Below are 16,128 nucleotides of genomic sequence, written 5' to 3'. Positions count from 1 at the left end.
TTTATTTTATTTTTATACTTTACTAGCCTCTTTGTTGATCACAAGACTGGCGGTGCACAAGGTTCACCGGGCGGTGGGCATGGGCGAGGTGGGAGGGTCTCCAGCGCCTGGTGCTAATCTCCAAGAAAGTGCAGGAAACAGCACCAAACGTGATTGCAAAGTTTTGGTTTGGCGCGGCGGATAAGCCTTCCAGCGCAGAAATGCGCAGGAAAGTTTCTGCTGTGCTTGTAGGCAGGTCGGCCCCAAGCACTTATTTTTTTTTTTTTTTTGAAACAGAGTCTCGCTCTGTCGCCCAGGCTGGAGTGCAGTGGGGTGATATCCGCTTACTGCAAGCTCCGCCTCCCGGGTTCACGCCATTCTGCCGCCTCAGCTTCCCGACTAGCTGGGACTACAGGCGCCCGCCACCACGCCCGGCTAATTTTTCGTATTTTTAGTAGAGACGGGGTTTCACCGTGTTAGCCAGGATGGTCTCGATCTTTTGACCTCTTGATCCGCTTGCCTCGGCCTCCCAAAGTGCTGGGATTACCGGCGTGAGCCGCCGCGCTCGGCCGGCCCCAAATACTTCTTATTGGCTAATCTGGAGCAAACCTACACCATTGGCTGAAAGCTCCGTCTATTTGAGGGTGACTGAGAGCGTCCCTTCCTTCTGTGTTGCCTGGAAACGGACTGTCCGCCTAGTAACATCTGATCACGTTTCCCATTGGTCACCGTTTCCGGAAGCTCGGCGCATGCTGGGTCTGCAGATGGCGTCTAGGTGCACAGTGGGAAGTGTGATTCCGTAGTCTTGGGCTGTTCGGCCAAGCGCCCGCCGGACATGGGACGCCGGAGGGTCATCAGCGTGGAGTCCTCGCTTTCAGCGTCCGCGGCTGGGAAATCGGCCATCGCTACGGCGGGAACTGGGACTCGTGCTGCGTCCCGGCCCTTCCCCATCAGTCCACCGGACTCGTAGGCGCCCGCATTGGTGCTGACATAATTTCCTGACCTCTGACCCGTATTGTCTCGCGATGAAAGGTGAAAAACGGGGCTTTTTCATCCTACTGGGGTAAAACGCCCTTTTATTTCTAGGCAGGTGTTTTGTTGCAGAACGCCTCGAAGGGAGGGAGTGACCGGCAGGTTGAGGTTTATTAAATAAAATACATTCCTGGTTTATATTATGTTTATAATAAAGCACCCCAACCTTTAAAAAACCTCACTTTTTGCCAGTTGTATTCTTTAGTGGACTGTCGCTGGTAAGGACAGCCAGTTAAAATGGCATTTTGTTGTTGTTGCTAATTAAACCAATGTTTAGTTTTGGTGGTTTTCCTAACAGCAGCAACTTGTCAGGCATTATAAAATCATATTTCTTGTGGGAAATTTCTGTGAAAGGCACAGCGAGTTAGTTTGGAATTGTTTTGAAGAAAGTAAGTTCCTGGTTTTGATATCTTAGTAGTAGTATTTTCCCCAATGTCTTTGAAATCTTATTTTTGGAGCACGTATGTAGAGTAACTTTTGTGAAAGAAACAACTTTGATTTTTTTTTTTTTTTGAGACGGAATTTCGCTCTCGTTGCCTAGGCTAGAGTGCAGTGGTGCAATCTCTGCTCACTGCAACCTCCGCCTCCCGGGTTCAAGCGATTCTCCTGCCTCAGCCTCGCGAGTAGCTGGGATTATAGGCATGCGCCACCACGTCCAGCTAATTTTGTATTTTTAGTAGAGATGGGGTTTCTTCATGTTGGTCAAGCTGGTCTCGAACTCCCGACCTCAGATGATCCACCCGCCTTAGTCATTACCATTATATATATATATATATACACATATACACACACAATATAAATATATACATAATATATATGTGTACATATATACATATATATGTGTATATATACAATATAATGTATATAATATATATATAATGGTAATGACACTATCTTCCTAAATCCATTAAAACTTTAGTTGGTGGATCTCTTAGTTTGTAGGATTTATTTCATAGTGTGAATGAGATATCTATAGGCTCCAGGTCTCTATCTTCATGAGGTGTGAAGATTCGGTGCTTTATAAAACAGCCCCCACATTCTTCATAGGCCTTATCCTTAATTCTCAGCACCCCTCTGCTTCTGGCATTGTTACTAAAATTAAGCTAAGTTTTTGTGGTTATGTGAGAGCTGTGGAAATGTCCAGCATTAGCCACTAATGTTTCTCCTTGATATTTCTCCATATCTTAATACTGACCCTCAATCCATTACTCAGATGGGTGTCCTTTTCCTGCATGTCTGGAAACTAAGACCGGCTATCCCTCTGCCCTCCCTGCTGAGCTACCATTTTTTTCCTTTCTCTCTTTTCTTGTCTACACTTGAGTTGGTAACCTCAGCTCTTTCATGAGCAACCTTGATGCATTTGACTCCCTCTAGTTCTGAGTTTATTACCCGCAGTTCCATCAGCCAAGTTTAGGGGCCCATGAGAAGGGCCCGTGTAAATTTTCACATACCTCTAGCCAAAATGTAGTGTTTCCTTCCATGTTGAATATAGGCTGTAGACCCCTCCGGTACGGGGCATTGTTAGCAGTGAGACCACAGCAGTTTTTATGTCATCTGACAGCATCTCCAAATAGCCTTCATGGTTGTCACTGCTTCCCAATGACAATTCCAAATAACATTTCCCAGTGATGACTTGCTACTTGCTATTGTTACTTAATATGTTAAGGTGGCTGTTATAGGCACTATTACTATGTCAGAAATTACACCAAAGTTTAGTGGCTCAAACAATCATTTTATTATGTGGATTCTCATGCTCATAGTCAGGATTTCAGACAGGGCACAAGGGTAGCCCACTTGTCTCTGTTCCATGATGTCTGGCTTCAGCACGGAAGAGTCAACAGCTGGGGTCTGGAACCATTTGGAGGCTTGTTCCCTCATATCTGATACCTGGCTTGGGATGTTGGAAGAGGGGGCTCAGCTGGGACTGAGTGCCTACATGTAGTGTTTCCATATGGCCTTGACTTCCTTACAGCCTGGCAGCCTCAGGATAGTCAGAATTCTTAGGTGGCACAGGGCTCCAGGGCGGATGCTGAGTGGTCTTTTATGAGGTAGCACTGCAAATCCACCCAGGATCGGGGAGACAGGACATCGATTCTGCCTCTCAAAGGGAGGAGTGGCAAGAAATGTTGAGCCATTTTTTAAAACTACCACAGCAACATGCCTATTAATATATCAGAAAAAATTAAAGCATCCTGATGGCTGCATTTCTAAGTAATTGGTCTCCTTTGAAATTCCATGAATTGTGTTTTTGGTAGTTTATGGCATTAGTCTGAGGAGGGGTTAAAGACTCTCCCATATGGGTCCTGCACAGAACAGGCTCACCCCGCCCACGTCCCCCAGTGTTTGAAGTGCACAGTGTTTGCTCTGGTTTATTGGTTAGGGCAGGACTTTCTCATTTGAACAGGGGTTAAAGACTCTCCCCATATGGGTCCTGCACAGAACAGGCTCACCCCGCCCACGTCCCCCAGTGTTTGAAGTGCACAGTGTTTGCTCTGGTTTATTGGTTAGGGCAGGACTTTCTCATTTGAACAGGGGTTAAAGACTCTCCCCATATGGGTCCTGCACAGAACAGACTCACCCCGCCCATGTCCCCCAGTGTTTGAAATGCACAGCGTTTGCTCTGGTTTATTAGTTAGGGCAGGACTTTCTCATTTGTTTTACATCTAACAGCGGTTTAGAAATTGGCCTGTAACTTTTTATCTTTTGGCCTGATTTCCTTCTGTTTGTGCTGATATTGTTCTCACGTCAATAGGAATCAGGAGGTTCTTTTGCTGTTCTTCTGTTTTGGATGCATTGGAAGGTAAGTTTTCTTGTGAACCGTATTTTCAACTCATTTTGTAGGCTTTGCCAAATGGCCTTTTTACCCTCCTATATTGCATTTTCTTTAGATACTCTCATAGATTCTCAAGGATATTTCCGTATTTTACTATTCATGAGTTTAGAAGTGTGTTTACTTTCCTGAGTTTTCATTTTCTTATTTTTCTTCTGTCGTATGTAATTTACAGAGCAAATACCCACCAGAGAGGATACCTTAAGGGATGTGGAAAGTTTCTTTGCGCTTATCCAGTGAGGTTGATTTTCAGTCAATGAACATTCAGTATATGCCTGGGACTCTGGCTTTATTTATTAGCTTTGTGATGCCAAACCCATCAATGAACTTCCCTGTATATTTGATTCATCCTGAAATGGTGACACCGAGGGCGGCTGATTTCCAGGTTTACATCAGTTGCCCCAGGGGAAGCGCCTGGCTCTTGTCTGGTTGTTGCTGCTCTAACTTTGCCCTGTTGATTGAAGAAATGCGGCTGTAAACACTTCTGGGGTGTCGCTGGCATTTACTGTCCTCACAGTTTACAGAGAAGCCTATATTTTCAGCCTCTCCCTCTGCTTTCTGTCATTTCTGAACCATCTCACCCGACCTGGTGTGATCTTCATTGTGTGTGAGTTTGCACAGATGTAATTTGGGCCTACACGTCTCCTCAAAGCCTGATGCCCGCCTCCCACCTCCACGAAACTCTGGAGCTCAGGAACCACCACCCTCCCTCACCCACTGCAAGCTTGAACATTTGATGGTGGAAACCCCGCCCTGAGTTTGTATTATGGTGGGTTCTCTTGGGTCTTGTTCTCTGTGGGTCTGTCCTGTGCTATAGTGTGTGGTGTGGCGGGGGGGATTTGCCCTGTGTTCCTGAAGGAGGGTCACAAGGAGTTGTTGGGCAAATGGGCTGATATTTCTTTTTTTTTTTGAGACGGAGTCTCACTTTGTCTCCCAGGCTGGAGTTCTGTGGCACTGTGTCAGCTCACTACAACCTCCATGTCCTGGGTTCTGGCAATTCTCTTGCCTCAGCCTCCAGAGTAGCCGGGATTACAGGCGCCCACCACCATGCCTAGCTAATTTTTTAATATTTATAGTAGAGATGGGGTTTCACCATGTTGGCCAGGCTGGTCTTGAACTCCTGACCTCAGGTGATCCACCCGCGTAGGCCTCCCAAATTGCTGAGATTACAGGCAGGCACCTGGCCAAGGGGCTGATATTTCTTAAGGACTTCCCCCAAGAAGGAAGAAGGCAAACCTACTCAGGCAAATCTTGTTTATTTATTCTTCTAGGTCCAGATTTTGAACAAATTTCTCTAGAGATTAAACAGGTAAGGCTCACCTTTCAATAGTTACACGAAGAAACGCCTAGCTGATGACTTAAGCTATGGTTTTGGGCAGCACGAGAGTGGTCAGGTGGACAGTAGGGAAGTCTAAACAACCCAAAGGGAAAAGAGAAAAGGCCCCTGAGAAATCAGGGCAAAGTGCCACAGTGTCTCTTTCTTGATGGTGTCACTGGCACGTGGGTTACCTTCCCACTGCATCCCCTAAAGGACATGAGGCCACAGACTGCAGTGCCTGTGAGCAGAGGAGCTGTGGGGATGGTAGTTTGATCGCTCCATTCAAAAGCACACCCCGGTGCGTGTGCGACTCTTCTGATGCAGCGCCCCAGTGGGTAAGCTCTGTGCTCCTCCATACAGTGGATGAGGAGTGGAAACATTCTGTTTAGTGCTTGATGGTTTGGTTGTGACCTCATGTCATGGTGACTAGAGCCAATGATCCTAACAGTTTAAAATTGTTGAGCTTGTGGGTAGGTATTTGGCAGATAGTATATGTGTTACCCAGTGCCATCTGCAATGGTTTTGTTACTTTTTTTTTTTTTTTTGAGACGGAGTCTCGCTCTGTCGCCCAGGCTGGAGTGCAGTGGCACCCTCTCGGCTCACTGCAAGCTCCGCCTCCCGGGTTCACGCCATTCTCCTGCCTTGTTACTTTTTGCATAAACTGGGGAGAATGTTTACTAACTGTAGATGATAGAGAAATCACCAGTCACCCTAAAATCCTCCCATTTCTTGGTCTAGAGCTGCGTCTGGATCCTGCAGCAGTGAAGAGACCTGAAGACCAGAGGAAACACAGCAAGTAGGCCCTTTCAACCACTCATCTGTGTTGTCTTCTAATTTATTCTGGTTTTTTTTGTTTCCATGATTTTAAGGGGTTAAAATCATCTCGTTCAGACCTCAGCATATAAAATGACCCATCTGTAGACCTCAGGCTCCAACCACACCCCAAGAGTTGTCTGTTTTTTTTAAATTACTGCCAGGTTTCAATTGCAGATATCTCCGGAAGGAATATTCCAGATTCCCTGAGTAGTTTCCAGGTTAAAGTCCTATAGGCTTCTTCTGTTTTGAGGAGTTCCTGTCAGAGAAAAACCTGATTTGGATTTTTAACTTTAATGCTTGTGAAACGCCATAAAAAATAATTTTCTACCCCTAACGTTAAAGTACTGTTAGTGAGAAATTAAAATTCCTTCAGGAGGATTAAACTGCCATTTCAGTTACCCTAATTCCAAACGTTTTGTTTGTTAGAATTTTCTTTAATGTTCATGGAGAAGTGTTTTATATTTTCTATCATGATTAATTCTCTTTTTTTTAGATGGAGTCTCGCTCTGTTGTCCAGGCTGGAGTGTAGTGTGGTGATCTCGGCTCACTGCAAGCTCTGCCTCTCGGGTTCACGCCATTCTCCCACCTCAGCACCTGGAGTAGCTGGGACTACAGGCTCCCACCACCATGCCCGGCTAATTTTGTTTTTGTATTTTTAGTAGAAACAGGGTTTCACCGTGTTAGCCAGGATGGTCTCGATCTCCTGACCTTGTGATCCGCCCGCCTCGGCCTCTCAAAGTGCTGGGATTACAGGCATGAGCCACTGCACCCAGCTGTTTTTTCATTTCTATTATGATTTGTTCTGTGGAGTGTCAGTGGCTTAGCGGTATGTTTTTTACATGTTTATAAAGCTGAATCGTTCTGTATGTCAGCTCAGCACCCCTAGTGTCAGCCATGTTACTCTCCTGCTGTGCATAGATGGGGGCCTGTCCATACCTGAATCTCCTGGGTTCCCGCTGTCAGCACCTGAAGGTACCCACCAGATGTGTCTGTGGCTTCCCTCCATCCACCTCTCTTGTGGTTCTCATGTTTCTGCCTCCCTAGAGACCATCTCTTTCGAGAGCAGTGCTTTCCAGTAGAAATACAATGCCAGACACATAAGTCATTTTAGATTTTCTAGTAGTCATTTTAGAAAAGTTAAAAAGAAAGAGGTGAAATTAATGTTTTATTTCACCTAAAATGTTAGCATTATCCAAAATATCACTTCAACATCTTATCAAAATAAAAATTATTAATGAGATACTTTACAGTCTCTTTTCTTTTTTTGAGACAGGGTCTTGCTTTGTTGCCCAGACTGGAATGCAGTGGCACCAGCATAGCTCACTGCAGTCTCAGACTCCTGGGCTCAAGAGATCCTCCTACCTCAGCCTTCCTAGTAGTTCGGACTACAGGCACACACCACCGTGCCATGCTAATTTTTTTTTTTTTTTAAAGACAGGGTCTCACTCTGTCAGCCAGGCTGGAGTGCAGTGGCACAATCTCGGCTCACTGCAGCCTCAACCTCCGGGGCCGGAATGATCCTCCCACCTCAGCCTCCCAAGTAGCTGGAGCCACAAATGTGTGCCACCACGCCTGACTAATTTCTGTATTTTTTTGTTAAGACAGGGTTTCGGCATGTTGTCCGTGCTGGTCTTGAATCCCAGAGCTCAAGTGATCCACCCACCTTGGCCTCCCAAAGTGCTGGGATTATAGGCGTGAGCCACTGCACTTGGCCTAATTTTTTTTTTTTCTGAAGAGATGAGGTCTTGCTATGTTGCCCAGACTGGTCTCAAACTTCTGGCTCAAGCAGTCCTCCCGCTTTGGCCTTCCAAAGTGCTGGGATGACAGATGTGAGTCACCACACTGGCCCATTCTTTCTTTTATACTGAGTATTCAGAATTTTTTTAAAATGTGTTTTCCACTTACAGCATTTCTCAGGTTGGACTAGCCATCTTTCAAGTGCTCAGCAGCCACATGTGGCAAGTGACTGCCTTATTGGACAGCACAGCTCTGGAGGGTGATTTTATGTATATCCCCACTGCTCTCTCTGCCTCGTTTATTCCCATCTACCCCACACCCCTGCAGTCTGTGACTATCGTGTCCCTCTCTCCTCTCTTCCTGTCTCTTGTGAACCTTTAATATGGAGAATTATTTCCAATTCCTTAACATCCTGCCCTGAATTTTTTCTGTCTTACATTCAAGGTCACAGTTTTCCTCTCACCCTCTTTTCAGTCTTTTCCCATAAGATGTGATGTGACCTTTTGTCTTGGTTGGGTATTTATTTGCAATACAAGAATGATTGTTTTCTTTGTTACATTAGTGACTTACATACTTTTCATGTTTTTTGAGTACCTCTTTCTTGACAGAATTTCAAATTAATTCTAGAGTTAAACTAGAAAGCCTTTTTTTTTTTTTTTGAGATGGAGTCTTGCTCTGGCACCCAGACTGGAGTGCAGTGGTGCGATCTCAGCTCATTACAACCTCTGCCTTCCAGATGCAAGTGATTCTCCTGCCTCAGCCTCCTGAGTAGCCAGGATTACGGATGTGCACCACCACGCCTGGCTAATTTTTGTGTTTTTAGTAGAGACAGAGTTTTGCCATTTTGGCTAAGCTGGTCTCGAACACCTGACCTCAAGTGATCTGCCCACCTCAGCTTCCCAAAGTGCTGGGATTACAGGGGTGAGCCACTGTGCCCAACCTAGAAAGCTTATTTTATTATTATAATTAATTTAATTTAATTTTTTTTGAGACGGAGTCTCGCTCTGTTGCCCAGGCTGGAGTGCAGTGGCGCGATCTCTGCTCACTGCAAGCTCCACGTCCCAGGTTCATGTCATTCTCCTCCCTCAGCTTCCTGAGTAGCTGGGACTACAGGCGCCCGCCATCACGCCTGGCTAGTTTTTTGTATTTTTCATAGAGATGGGGTTTCACCATGTTAGCCAGGATGGTCTCGATTTCCTGATCTCGTGATCCACCCGCTGTGGCCTCCCAAAGTGCTGGGATTGCAGGCGTGAGCCACCGTGCCTGGCCTATAATTAATTTTTTTTGAGATAGAGTCTCACTCTGTCTCCCAGGCTGGAGTACAATGGCACGTCTTGGATCCCTGCAACTTCTGCCTCCCAGGTTCAAGTAGTTCTCCCTGCCTCAGCCTCTCGAGTAGCTGGGATTACAGGTGCCCACTACCATGCCCAGCTAATTTTTATTATTTTTAGTAGAGACGGGGTTTCACCATGTTGGCCAGGCTGGTCTCGAACTCCTGACCTCAGGTGATCCGCCCGCCTCTGCCTCCCAAAGTGTGAGATTACAGGCATCAGCCACCGCGCCTGGCCAGAAAGCTTATTTTAAAAGGTGTGTATAGAGCCCCTTATGTTTCTGCTTGATTTTTAAAATAACATATTTAGGTCTATATATTTTAGGATGTAATATCTCATTGTATGTGTTGCTTTGCATCACTGAACATTTTTGGTAATTATTTTCTATATATTATAGATATTTCATTAAACTAATACAGAATTTCATATTCAGGTCCAGGCATAGTGGCTCATGCCTGTAATCCCAGCACTTTGAGAGGCCAAGGCGGGCAGATCATCTGAGGTCAGTGGTTCGAGACCATCCTGGCCAACACGGGAAAACCCCGTCTCTATTAAAAATACAAAATTAGCCGCTTGTGGTGGTGCACACCTGTAATCCCAGCTACTTGGGAGGCTGAGGCAGGAGAATCGCATGAACCCAGGGGCAGAGGTTGCAGTGAGCTGAGATCTCGCCACTTCACTCCAGCCTGGGCACAGAGCAAAACTCCTTCTCAAAAAAAAAAAAAAAAAAAAAAAAATTAATATTCGCTCATATCAAAAATGAAAATTTATTTTTACGAATTTCTGTGTGAGTGATAGAATTATTCTAATGTTGGAGGTTCATAAGAAATGGATGTAGTGATTGTGTTTTTTCCTATGCTCGAATGGAAAATGATGAGGGAACACGATGTTAGAGTTGCAGGGAGAAGGGGTGGAAAAGAGGGATTCCAGAGTGCCAGGCACACAGATTTTCTGGAAGGTTTACATGAGGACTGCTGTGGTTTGAATATGTTCCCCGAAGTTCATGTGTTGGAAACTCAACCCCTAATGCAACAGTGTTGACCAGTGGAACCTTTAAGAGGTGATTAGGTCATGAAGGCTCTGCCTTCATGAATGGATGAAGGTAGAGTGGGTTGGATATCTTGGGAGTGGGTTCCTGATAAAAGGATGAGGTTGGCTTCCTTCCCTTTCTCTCTTTCCCCCTCCCCCCGTCACATGTGGTCACTCTCGCCCTTCCACTTCCACCATAGGACGGCACAGCAAGACCTTCACCAGATGCAGGCCCCTCACTTTCCCAGTGTCCAAAACCATAAACCAAGTGAACTCTTGCTTATAAATCATCCAGTCTGTGGCATTCTGTTATAGCAACACAAACGGACTAAGACAGGGACACTCAGTGGGCTCTTCTCTCTACTTGATGGAGCACTCCCTGCGTGGTGCCTTCTATTTGTAGACATGATGCTGTAAATGCTCTTTCAGTGCCTTGAAGGCTTTTATGTTTGAGGAGTTTACAGAGAAGCCCCTACAGGCTTCAGGTCCCTTCTTCTGTTGCTTCTTTGCTCTTCAGTACCTCCCCTAACCTGGTGCTAAATTAGATCATAGTGTGGTCCTTGGACCAACAGTATCAGTAGCACCTGAAAATCATGCTGGAAATACAGATTCACAGTCTGCTCGCCAGAATACTGAAGCAGAAACTCTAGGAGTGAGACCCAACAATCTGTATTTAACAAGCCCCCCAGGTGAGTCTGATGCACACAGAAATGTGAGCTGCTGTATTAGATGGTGTTGAGTTCATGCCACCGAATCACTGACACAAATGTCTGCTCACTGCTTGGTCTTTGCACAGGCCCCTGGATCCTCCTGGAATCCCCGATCCCTGTTGCTCCCTTGGGGAGTTTTCTAGTCCCTCTTACTTGAAGCATGTCTTTCAGAGCCCCGCACCACCCAACTTGAGTATCTGGTGAGTTCTGTTGTCTGCATGTCCATGTTTGTGACATTCTGGGAAGGGTGGCCCAGGCTGTGATTTGCCAACTGCTGCAGGGTATGGATGGTATTCAGAAGGGAGGGGAGATGCTGTGTGCCTGTTCTGAAGGGTGTCCCACTAAACAGACCAACCCTCTCCATAACTATTTGATTTTTACTTTATTTCCTCGTTGACTTCACAGGGTCGGTGCGGTTTGTGCAAACATCTCTATGGGGTGATGCATGCAGATAAATGTTTATGTGAACATATAAAGTCTGCATGTGTGGGTGAACACGCCACATCATGTCATTGTCTATCATTACATATCTATGGTGTCTTGCTCATTCCTCTCATTTTCTGTCATTTTACCTACTTTTACCTGTAGTACAATGACTAATAACTATTAAATGTTGCATTTCAACTACACGTCTATGGTATTTTTTCACCTCATATCAGACCTTCCTCCCTCACTGGACTTCAGTGTGGGACCTGCAGGTCTCAGGCCTTCCGGGAAGTCCCAGCTTTTCTTGAATGTTCTCTCTCTGGCCAGCTCAGGCTGGAGCAGTGGGTGTTGCTGCCATCCTGTGGCTATAAGTGAGAAGCTGGCTGTTCTTGACTGACCTCGAGTCTTACCTTGAACCCTGGAGTTCTCACATGCATGGATTTCAATGCTGTGTCTTTCTAAGGGCAGATTATGCCTATTTTCCTTATCTCCCTCCCAAGGGGCTGTTTCCTGTGTTTATTGACTCCCTGTTTAAAAAACATATGTATATATATATAGACGAATTAGGTTGTACCCCATAAATTGCATGTTTGAAAAATATTTCAAAGAATAGTTTTTCATGTTTTTCTTGCTTTTATGTATCTTCTAAATTGCATATATTTATGGGGTACAAAATGATGTTGTGATTTTTCAATACAGTGTGGAATGAGAATCAAATGATCCTATCCGTTACCTCAAATCCTTGACCTTTTTTTGTGATGAGAATGCTGTTGATCACTTTCACTCACCAGCTCCTGCTGCCTTCCATGCTAGGGACAGGAAAGGCTCCACACTTGACTTTCCCTCCTGTTTTCTTATCCTCTGTCAACTCCTGAATGTACCCTCCGGGACTGTCTTCTACACCTTCTACATCTAGCTGGATCGTTGTGCACCCACCTTCCTCCCAGGGACTGTCCTTAGGGAGTGACTTTATGCACAGACTTCACATGCTCGTCCTGCCTCCTTCATCCCCATAAGCCCCATCTGATTATTTCTTCCCTCTCTCATTTCCTGTTATGCTGTTGGTTTTTTAACCTGAAGGGTAACTTCTTACTCCTTAGTTTTAGTCTGATTCTGTAACTCTTGGTAGGTAGTTTACTCCTTGGAAATTTTTTGTTTGTTTTTGAGAGAGTCTCGCTCTATTGCCCAGGCTGGAGTACTGTGGTGCCATCTTGGCTCACTGCAACCTCTGCCTCCTGGGCTCAAGCAATTCTCTTGCCTCAGCCTCCCAAGTAGCTGGGATTATGGGTGCGTACCACCACACCCAGCTGATTTTTGTATTTTTAGTAGGGACGGGGTTTCACCATGTCAGCCAGGTTGGTCTCGAACTCCTGACCTGAAGTGATCAGCCTGCCTCGGCCTCCCAAATTACTGGGGTTACAGGCATGAGTCACCGCACCCCACCCCTTGGAACTATATTTAAGTGATTTTTTGGACACTGAGGTAGCCTCATTCCACAGGCTTAGATCTGAAGCATTTTCACTATTGCTTCTTCCCATGTATTTCCTGGTTTGCAGGTCAGTTTCTTCTTTTAACTCATCAGTGACACAGTGGTTTATGTGGCTTTTAATTTCAAAAAATATTTTTTAAATTTCTTTTTGCTGATTTTTATCTATGTTAATTTTAACTAGACATGTTCCCTACATGGGCATCACTAGTTATTTTTTTTTCACTCTGTTTATAAGTTACATGGATTTTCACATCTCACACCAGCTGACTGTGGGAAATAGGACTCCTTAAAGCACAGATATCACAAGTGATTCAGATTCACGAGGGTAACCCAGATGAGGGTGTATCGTTGTACCTGGCCCACAGCACTCAGTAACTGTCACCTTTGATTTATTTGAGACGGAGTTTTGCGCTGTCCCCGAGACTAGAGTGCAATGGCATGATCTCAGCTCACTACAACCTCCACCTCCCAGGTTCGAGTGATTCTCGTGCCTCAGCCTCTTGAGTAGCTGGGATTACAGACACCTGCCACCATGCCCGGCTAATTTTTGTATTTTTAGCAGAGACGAGCTTTCACCATGTTGGTCAGGCTGGTCTTGAACCTCAAATGATCTGCCCGCCTTGGACTCCCAAAAGTGCCAGGATTACAGGAGTGAGCTACCGCGCCCAGCCTGTCACCTCGATTTAAATGAATGTAACTTTCTTAGTGTCTTGATGTTTGTGAATTTCTGTGGAGTTTGATACTGCTCCTTTTGCTGCTTGTTCTGTTTTTCCAGAGTCCCCTTATCGTTTGACCCACTGTCACATTATGTTTGATTTACTACAGATACCCCATCAGCCTGGGTCTCTCTTTACAGCCTTTGTACACATATGTCTACACATAGGGATTTGGATTTTCTCAGGATCCCACATCCTCACTGTCCCCTGTCCCCCCCAACACCCCCTGCCAATACCTTTCTGAAGTTCTCTAGTCCCTCCTTTTCGTTTGTGCTCCTTAAAGCCCAGCCCCATGCCTGACTTTGGTTCCCACGGAGTTCTGTTACAAGCATTCTACATTTGTGGATATTAGATCTTTGGCAAGGTCGTTTACCTGGGCTGGAATAGGGCTCTCAGCTGATCCTCTTTCCTAAACACCCACCCAATGGAAGAGGCTGATACTCAACATGCAAACCTTGTTTTTTACTTCTCCAAGCAAAGGGGTGTGGGAAGACATTCTGGAAGGGGTGGGCTGTGAAGATTTAAAAATAATCCTCGAATATCTGCTTTATGATAGGTCTTGGAGGTGCCTTGTGGGTGTGGCTTTGGAGGGGTGGTTACAAGGAAATTGTGGATATTAAGGAAGTCAGGAAAGGAAAAGATCAGTCACAATTCAGCAATTCAGAGAAAGCTCCTAAGGGACTTTCTGGCTGCTTGATGCCCAGAGGTCAGGCCCTCACTTTGTATCAAGGCTCAGGACTGTGGATAGACAATTGAAAGGAGCACCAGAAAAACTCAGTAATCAAGATAAACAAATTTTTAATGTAATATCTTTAAAAATACAAATTAATGCATAAAGAAAACACCCATGTTGAACAAAACGGTTACAATTGTGCCTCCTCTTCAACACCACCCCACCCTCCAGAAGTCCAGAAGTTTCCTTCAAGCTGCACCTGTCAGATAAAAATAAAAACCTGTAAGAGAAAAGATAAAAATGAGCTGGGCGTGGGGGCTCACGCCTGTAATCCCAGCACTTTGGGAGACCGAGGCAGGTGAATCACTTGAGGTCAGGAGTTCGAGACCAGGCTGGGCAATGTGGCAAAACACCGTCTCTACTAAAAATACACACACACATACACACACACACACAATTAGCTGGGCACGGCGGCGGGTGCCTGTAATCCCAGCCACTTGGGAGGCTGAGGCAGGAGAATCACTTGAACCCAGGAGGCAGAGGTTGCAATGAGCCGAGATCGCACAATTGCACCACAGCCTGGGAGACAGAGCGAGACTCTCAGAAACAAAACGAAACAAGCGCCTCGGGAATTTCTGGCTCAAGCCTCTGATCCTCACCACCACTATCACCAGGGGATGTTTTGCTATTCACCCAAGTCCAGCCTGCGTCCCCTAAAATCCTAGGGAAACGCGACCAGACTCTCCCCATCTCCATTTTGAGAGTTTGCCCCAAGCCAATCTTGTTCTCCCTGAAAACAGCCTTGGGGTTCCCCGTCCTGGTACACGCTCCTACTCTAGGGGACACAGGGCCGGTGTCTCCCCCAAACTGGGAGTCCCGGGACAGCATCGCCTCTCCCTGAGCCACTTCTGCCCCAACCTGGCATCTGCTCGGAAAGGGCACCCCAGGGTGGAGACTTGCGTGGTGAGCTCAGCTCACCTTCAGGCGAAGGTCAGCGCACACTGGCCACCCGGGACCACACTTTCCAGAATCCTTCCACGGTCCCACGATGCTGTCGCGGTCAGCAGATGTCATTGGGTCGCAGAGGACAAACTTGTCCGTGTCACTTGGGCATCTTAACAGGGGGCTCCTAAGCTTGGTTGTGTGCGCTGTGCAGATGTGAGAGGCACCCGGTGTGGGCAAAGCCAACTGCTTGCCCGCCTCTCTAGCTCCAAAACTACAATGCCCAGAGGCCTCTGCAGTCACTTCTACTACCCACCCTACACTCCTTTCGTGTGTCGCGTTAATGTCAGAAGCACTTCTGGTCGGTGGCCCCGGCTGGTTAGGCTGGTTGGCACCCAGGGAGGCCTCCCTCCAGGTCTTCTCCACACCTCTGCGCCTCGTTACCTGACTGGCTTCAGGATCCGCAGCTGCATCCGCGTTCCGTGAGTCCCCTATAGGCAGTCAGCATGCCCCTCTGTGTGTCCCTGTGTTACTCACGGGAACGCAGGCTGGGAGCCGTAGAGCTGTCTCGAATCTCGGATGCTCTCCTGTGAGTGTCTCCAGGCCATTTTCCTTTCACTGGAGCCCACAGGTTTGGAGACAAACCCTCACTCTGTTGCTTGGGGACAAGGGCTTCACTCCCTGGCCCAAGCTTGGGGCTGAGCTTGAGGGTGCTGGGTCATCCTGGGCCCCCTCTGGATGGGAATTGGCTGCCCTGGTGATGTCTGTGACATCCTCGACCCTAACTGTGGGGCTCTGGAGCGGACTCCGCTTCACCTCGTGGGGAGGGGGTTTCCACCTGAGAGTCAAAAAAGAGGTGAGAATTACCTGTAATTCCATCTTGACTGTCAACAGGATGGATCCCGTTACCTTTTCTTGCCCTGGAGGCTGCCTGGTTGGTACTGGGGAAAGTTCATTCCTAGTCCTGGAAGAGTGGCTCATTCTAACAGGAGTCCTCCCTCAGCATTCCTTTCTGCTGCATCCATACCGCAGTCATTCATGAAGTAGTTAATTGTAAACACACATGGAACGGTTTAATAAAAGTACAGAGATGTGTGCGC

At 46.5% G+C, this 16,128-nt stretch overlaps 1 long non-coding RNA gene across 1 annotated transcript; it reads left to right on the top strand.

Moving 5' to 3' along the window:
• Positions 1-323: 323 nt before the first annotated feature.
• Positions 324-11,393, top strand: LOC129459833 (uncharacterized). The gene is made up of 8 exons (XR_010115331.1): positions 324-1,011; positions 3,764-3,811; positions 4,463-4,610; positions 5,113-5,150; positions 5,898-5,955; positions 6,469-10,761; positions 10,869-10,982; positions 11,188-11,393. It is a non-coding gene; the product is annotated as an uncharacterized lncRNA (long non-coding RNA).
• The last annotated feature ends 4,735 nt before the right edge of the window (positions 11,394-16,128 follow it).

This window comes from Symphalangus syndactylus, chromosome 13 (assembly GCF_028878055.3).
Source record: "Symphalangus syndactylus isolate Jambi chromosome 13, NHGRI_mSymSyn1-v2.1_pri, whole genome shotgun sequence".
Lineage (NCBI taxonomy): Eukaryota > Metazoa > Chordata > Mammalia > Primates > Hylobatidae > Symphalangus > Symphalangus syndactylus.
Note: the sequence above shows the minus strand (reverse complement) of the source record. Positions and strands in the feature narration are given on the sequence as shown.